The sequence below is a fragment of the Berghia stephanieae genome, chromosome 2, assembly GCF_034508935.2.
Source record: "Berghia stephanieae isolate SIO BIC M18660-M18661 chromosome 2, UCSD_Bste_1.3, whole genome shotgun sequence".
Taxonomy (NCBI): Eukaryota; Metazoa; Mollusca; class Gastropoda; order Nudibranchia; family Aeolidiidae; genus Berghia; species Berghia stephanieae.
Genome location: NC_088361.1, coordinates 89,519,835 through 89,527,184, shown reverse-complemented (window position 1 = coordinate 89,527,184; position 7,350 = coordinate 89,519,835). Strand labels below are relative to the sequence as shown.

The following is a 7,350-nucleotide window of genomic DNA, read 5'->3' as shown; positions in this document are numbered from 1 at the left end:
ATGACTATTATAATTGCAGGACGAATAGACAGATTCTTAGGATGACAGGACGTAAAAGAACGAGAATGGATGATCTTTATTGATGGCCAGTATATATTTAGACTAGAAAATAAGATGCCATCAATCTGAAAATAGAAGATTTAATTACACCTCCGGAATAGTCGTTTTACACTTTCAATGAGATTGGAACCAGTTTTTTTATAATATCACACTTTTGATCCCTATTTATAGTATATAAAATTTTCTGAAAATTGTTATATTAGATTTGTCTAATACTGTATCTTGCATTATTTCTTATTTTTTTATTGCACCATTACCAGCTTCTCAATGTTGCAATTTTATTTATTACCCCTGCTTGAGTTCTAAATTTCACGATTCATAATACAATTTTACAAAATAACAACAATGACGATAAAACTTAAATGAAATTTAGTAAAATTATGATTAACATTTTTTTCTAATCATTACTATTATAGTTGTAGTACATACCGAACAGTAAGAACCATCCAACAACACACCCGGCTTCTTGAAAAAAAAAGAGAAAGAGAGAAAGAAGGTCGCAACGAGCACATGAAAATCACGTGACTTTGTGTACACTTTCTGATAAAAGCTTGGTATGCCTCAATAGTTTTTTTTCTCCTCAATTCTATTCAAAGCCCTCAGTGCCCCGCTATAAAATACGACGTGGATTCGGTCCAAAAAACTTGCCTATCTTGCGTTTTATTGATTCATTCATATTTCGAAACAATCAGCGAATCTTTGTCATTGTAAAATAATATAATAATAAGGACACGTTTCAAGAATTGCAGTTGTGTGCGTTGACATTAGATTTAAAATAAAAAGATGGAACGCGATGCTGGCGGTTTTGAGCTCTTGTGTTCTGACACTTATAGATAGTATGCGCTTGGCTAAAAATCTCACAACATTGCCATCCGGAGAAATAACGGACCAACATACAAAACTCTGTGTAACCATGAACTTTTATTGTCTGGATAATACAGTAAAGCAAGAGTTACTTAAAAACGTGGATGGCAAAAAACCCGAGTGACGTCAACTTCATTCTATCTATATATTATTCTGACCTGTAGGTCTGCGGTTCGAGTCCCGCTGGGGGCGATGTCAATTTGAGTCCTTGGAAAAGGCTCTTGACTAAACTATAAAAAAAGCCCAAAAAAAAAACAACCTTTATTCTTCCCATAGGGGAATTTTGCGTTTAAAGTATATTCCGAGGAACGACTGGATAACCTAGGCGTCAGCCGCAGTGCAGCGTCGCAAACTAAACTAGGGCGAGGTGACTTGCTCAAGGCCACACAGCACAGCGTGTATTCGAACTCAGTACGGGGAACGAAGCAAAGACCGTACCGCTTAGCCACGCTGTCATATGACTCACGTTATATGGATGTATTTAGGTGTAAAATGAGTAGTCGGCTGCTAAGTTTTGGTTCTGTCTAAATAATAAATGTAAATGCACCTCACATAGAGGCTACAGCATGTCTCGTCCTACATTTTATGTATGTGCGGCTATGTGGTCTAGTGGTATGACACTCGCTTTCGGATCGGAAGGTCCTGGGTTAGAACCTCGCTCGGCGCAAAGTTGAGTCCTTGGAAAAGGCTCTTTATTCACATTCTCTCACCGTGTTCAGGTGTAAAATGAGTACCAAGCCGTTTACAGTGTTGTCACTGTCCGAAAAAATTGTAATATTGTCGAACAGCCATCATGACACGTCCTTCATGTTAAGTGTTGCTGTTGGCCAGGGACCCCTTGTAAAGCGCTTTGAGCACGTTTAGTGGATATTGCGCTACATAAAAACTCAAGTTAAAAAAACCCTCAAGTATTGCTGTTGGTTTAGGATCCTTTGTGCTAGAGATTTGCACCTAAAATGGACAACTTAACCTCGGAGTCAAGTCTGTATTTTTTCTTTGTTTTTGTTTTTCTTTTGTGTTTGTTTCATTTTGTTTTGCTTTGATTTGTTTTGTTTGTTTGTTTTTTTGTTGTTTTTTTTTTGGGGGGGGGGGTTGTTTGTTTGTTTGTTGTTGTTTTTTTTTTTTTTTTTTTTTTTTTTCACCAGAAGATTTCTTTCAATTTTGAATGGATTTGCCTGCTTACCAAAATGTCGACTTTCAATATATCACACAAGGTGAACATAGTGAAAGTAATCTGAGGCAGATAAGTATTTAGAATAGGTCAAGTTATGGTAACATATGTGACAAACTGCTAAAGCTACAACTACTACTATTACTACAACTACTACCCCTCCTCCTCCTCCTCCTCCTCCTCCTCCTCCTCCTACTACTACTACTACTACTACTACTACTACTACTACTACTACTACTTCTACTACTTCTACTACTGCTACTACTACTACTAATACCGAAATCACTACTACTACTACTACTGCTACTACTACTACTACTACTACTACTACTACTACTACTACTACTACTACTACTTCTACTACTGCTACTACTACTACTACTAATACCGATATCACTACTACTACTACTACTACTACTACTACTACTACTATTACTACTACTGCTACTACTACTTCCACTACTACTACTACTACTACTACTACTACTACTACTACTACTACTACTACTACTACTACTACTACTACTACTATTTCTTCTTCCAGTGTCATCTCATGGGTTGAGGTCGACTTGAAATGACACGCCAATCTTCCCTGTTGACGGCTTGCTGACTGCCTTCGGCTGCCGACAATCCTGTCCATGTCCTCATATCATCTATCCAAGTTCTTGCTGGCCTGCCTCTTCCTCTTTTCCCCTAACTCTACCCTCAAGAATGTCCTTGTTGACAGTTTGATGGCATCTTAGGTGTCCAAAATACCTTAGTTTTCTTGTTTTCATTACTTTCATTAGGGTCGGTCTGATATCAAGGATGTCACAGACTTCTTGATTTGTTTTCTTTTCTTTCCAACTGATTTTTCCAAGGCGACGGAAAGTCCACATTTCAAAGGCCTCAATTCTGTTCTCTATTTGTTTGTTCAAGGTCCATGTTTCTGAGCCGTAGAGAAGTGCTAAGTGGACATAACATTTGAGTATTCTTATTCTTGTTTTCATCTAACTAACAGATCTCTTTAATAGTATTTACAATACAGGCTATATTCCAGACGAACTTGCCAAATCGGTTTACATCACGCTACCGAAAAAAACAAAGGCGACAACTTGCAGTGATTTCCGCACAATAAGTCTGATGCCCCATGTAACTAAATTATTATTGAAGATCATCCTAGAAAGAATCAGGTCTACCATCGATAATGAAGTTGGCGATGTACAGTTTGGCTTTAGAAAAAATAATGGGACAAGAGAAGCAATTTTCTGTTTAAATTATATCACACAAAAATACCTTGATCATCAAAAAGAAATCTATGCATGCTTTATCGATTACGCAAAAGCATTTGATAGGGTACAGCATGGAGAATTAATGACATGTCTGGAAAAGGCAGGCATTGATGGCAAAAATATACGACTACTACTACTACTACTCCTACTACTACTACTACTACTACTACTATTACTACTCATGCTACTACTACTTCCACTACTACTTCTTTTTCTACTGCTACTACTACTACTACTACTACTACTACTACACTACTACTACTACTACTACTACTACTACGACTACTACTACGACGACTACTACTACTACTACTACTACTACTACTACTACTACTACTACTACTATTACTACTACTACTACTACTACTACTACTACTACTTCTACTACTACTACTACTACTACTACTACTACTACTATTATTATTATTATTACTACTACAACTAAAAAAAAAAAAGACTGGATGCATGTCTTGTATAATCTATCTTCTGGTGTCAAAGAGATTGCATCTTATTTTCTAGTCTAAATATATGCTGGTCGTCAATAAGGATCATCCATCCACGTTCTTTTACGTCCTGTAATCCTTAGAATTCGCCTATACATCCTGCAACTAAAATTAAAATAATAATACCTTATGATTGAATTTGTAACTTATTCATTACTAGTCCTCCGAAGGACTAGTTACATACACATTTCCACTGAGTTTGGAACCGGAAGAGTAGATGGTGTGACGTCACGACTTCTCTGTCGCATTGTAGGGGGTTTCCCCTTCTTTCTTGCAGTGTCTTCAGGTTTGAATCCACAGTCGAATTCAATCATATTCGTGTCGGGTAATAAACACACACCTTAATTTGTCACTTTGACATTTGTGTTGTTATGGTAACGCGTACAAAGCTCTCGATGATATTCAGACGAATTTCACGAGCTCTCGGTCCTGGTTCGGCCAAAAACATACGACACAAACCTGAAGCAAGAAAATAACGCGAAAGCATGAAACCGTTCTACGATTCCTTTGTTTAAGAGTTGAGCACAATTGGGCATGATCTAAATTAACTTTCCATGTGCTCGAGGGCATTGGTCACATTGCAAAATGTGCTCAAAGTGACCCACTTAGTGAAAAGTGTTCACATATTTTTAAATATCTAACATCACGATTGGTCATTTGATTCAGCTTGACACATGGGTCTGTTTATAACACTTGTAAACAAAGCAACGTGTTTACATTTCTTAAGAAATATCCAATCGTTGGAGAGCAACAAATCAAGTGATTGATGACCTGGTTGGACGAAAACATGAATATAGATTGCTCCCATTGTTTCACGTTTCTATAAGTTGAAAGAGATATGGGGCAAGAGGGAGAGAGAGAGAGAGAGAGAGAGAGAGAGAGAGAGAGAGAGAGAGAGAGAGTTTTGTTTTTAAGGGTTTTAAGGCGCTTGCAACACATTTAGGTTATATCATCGCCAGTAAAAAGGAAGAAATGGGATAGTAAAAGTTCTAGAATTACAATTAAAGCACCCAAAGAAAAAGTAAGACAAAGGGGAACTGGGGAAATAATATGGATCAGAAGTAGATTCCATGAGCATACCACCAATGTACTTAGTCTGAGATCACCTATAAGTCTCATCCGGACACAAGCACGAGATCCAACTAAGAGGAATACACTCAAACGCTTACATTATACATTCAAAATAACAAAATAATACATAAAAGAGTTATGTTTTACAAGGAAAGAAAATATCATCTCCCAAAACTAAAATTATGCATTTGACTGTTTCCCTCCCAGCCAAGGACTCCGGCCTGGGTTAGAGCAAAACCAAGTGATCTCATTCCAAAGCATGTTGGAAATCAGATACAGGGTCACAGTAAGTGCCTCCCTGCCCACTTTGGGAGGTCAGGAACCCCACCCAGAAATAGGGCGAGAGAAAGAAGGAAAGAGAGAGGGAGAGGGGGAGAGAAAGAAAGAAAGAAAGAAAGAAAGAGAGAGAGAGAGAGAGAGAGAGAGAGAGAGAGAGGGGGAGGGGGGGGGAAAGAAAGAAAGAGAGAGGGGGAGGGGGGGGAAAGAAAGAAAGAGAGAGAGAGAGAGAGTGAGAGAGGGAGAGAAAGAAAGAAAGAAAGAGAGAGAGAGAGAGACAGAGAGAGAGTGAGAGAGAGAGAGAGAGAAAGAGAGTGAGAGAGGGAGAGAAAGAAAGAAAGAAAGAGAGAGAGAGACAGAGAGAGAGAGAGAGAGAGAGAGAGAGAGAGAGAGAGAGCAGCCCAAACATTATACAATTATTCAAAGACAACCTTTCTCCTAATCACAATAGAGTCTGTATATTTCGTTTGCGATGACATTCATGTCCTCAGATAAATGTAAAATGAACTCGAATACACCAAAGCGAAGGTTTTCAATGAAAGGACATTGAAAAGAAGAAAAAAGTTGCTGTGGTCTCGAGAGCTGTTACGGCATGTAACAACAAGTAAGATGAGTAATCTACATATAGATAGTATGCGCTTGGCTAAGAAGCTCATAACATTGCCATCCGGAAGTATATCGGACCAACACACAAAACTGTGTGTATCCATGAACGTTTATAGTCGAGTTAATACAGTTCAGTGAGCATTACTCATAAACGCGGATGGCAAAAAACAATAACAAAGACCTGAGTGACGTCATCTTCGAACTATCTATATGACGCACATGGTCAATTCGGTATATTATGTGGTAACACAATGAATAAGATCAAAATCTCGACAATGTATCTGCAACATCAGCTGAGCCCTTCTTAAACTTATAGATGGAACGAACTTGACATCAATCAGCTCTTTGTTTTTGTTTTTGTTTTTTTGTTGTTTTTTTTTTTTTTTGGGGGGGGGGGGGGTTACAACCATTTTGGTGATTAGTTATCACAAAATTATATCAATCAGACTATAAACGTTCAAGGTTACACATAGTGTTGTGTGTTGGTAGTTGGTAAGTTATATCCGGTTGTCGGATGTTGCGAGTATTTTACCTAAACGCATCACATAATTTTGATAGTGGATTAAAGTCAACGAGTTCTTCGCGAGTTGTAAATCAATCTCGGCGTCACACATGACAAAGATTGCTCCATAGTAGCTCTTCTTTCCTTCTATGTTAACGCCTTCAAAATTCTCAATAGTGTGTGTGTGTGTGTGTGTGTGTGTTTGTGGGTGTGTGTGTATGTGTGTGTGCGTGCTTGTGTGTATATTTAAACTTTTTCTCCATGCTCCGTTCATTCAATATTTGATAAGGGATCGGAGGGTTCAATTTTCCTACCCCAGCATTTTTCCTTCATGATCGACATCGTATTATAACGCATTAGAATTGGAATCGATGACAAAGCATTTTCGTTTTATGATTTCAAGCGTTAAGTTTTTTTATATGTAATAATTGTATGCAAAGGGTGGTTGTCGACGTCTCTAAAGAAATTCGGGGGGTGGGGAGATTGAGGGGGAGTGTTAAGCAAGTGGTTTATTTATAGACACTTAGACTAAAGTTGAAGTGCACTTAATTGTAGATCTGATAACCTAATTCATTAAGGGCTCGTTAAGATTGAAATCTCAAAAAATGACGCAAAACATTGTCCATTACAACAATGTTAAACTAGGCCCATAATCGTGTTAGAATGTCAGACCTGCATAATATAGGTATACGTCGACAAAAGTTTTTTATCTTGTCATGTGACGTATTATAATAAAAGTTAATTGGTACTCTAGGTTCCAAAGCCGAAATATGTCGTGAATACGCACTCAAAGGAATGCAGAAAGATACGGTAAAGGATAATAATAATTCTAATGGGGGAGAGATATTTGAATGGGGTGGGGGGGGGGGGGGGGGGGGGGGGGGGGGGAGGGGTGATGTAACTCAAGAGGCGGTTTTTTCCACCAATCAGCTTAGAATTCACGAATGATGAAAACATGTCATTTTTAGGAAAAGTTATCACTGCCATGGAAGTAGTCGCCATAATAGAAAGGAATATTGAAAGTGA

At 38.1% G+C, this 7,350-nt stretch overlaps 1 protein-coding gene across 1 annotated transcript in view; it reads right to left on the bottom strand.

Annotated features, from left to right (window-relative positions):
• LOC144966653 (uncharacterized) overlaps positions 1–619 on the bottom strand; it is a 55,706-nt gene extending 55,087 nt beyond the window's left edge. The window contains exon 1 of the mRNA XM_078903412.1: positions 490–619. The gene's annotated coding sequence lies outside the window, so the exon portion shown is untranslated. The remainder of the gene's footprint in view (positions 1–489) is intronic.
• Positions 620–7,350: the final 6,731 nt, after the last annotated feature.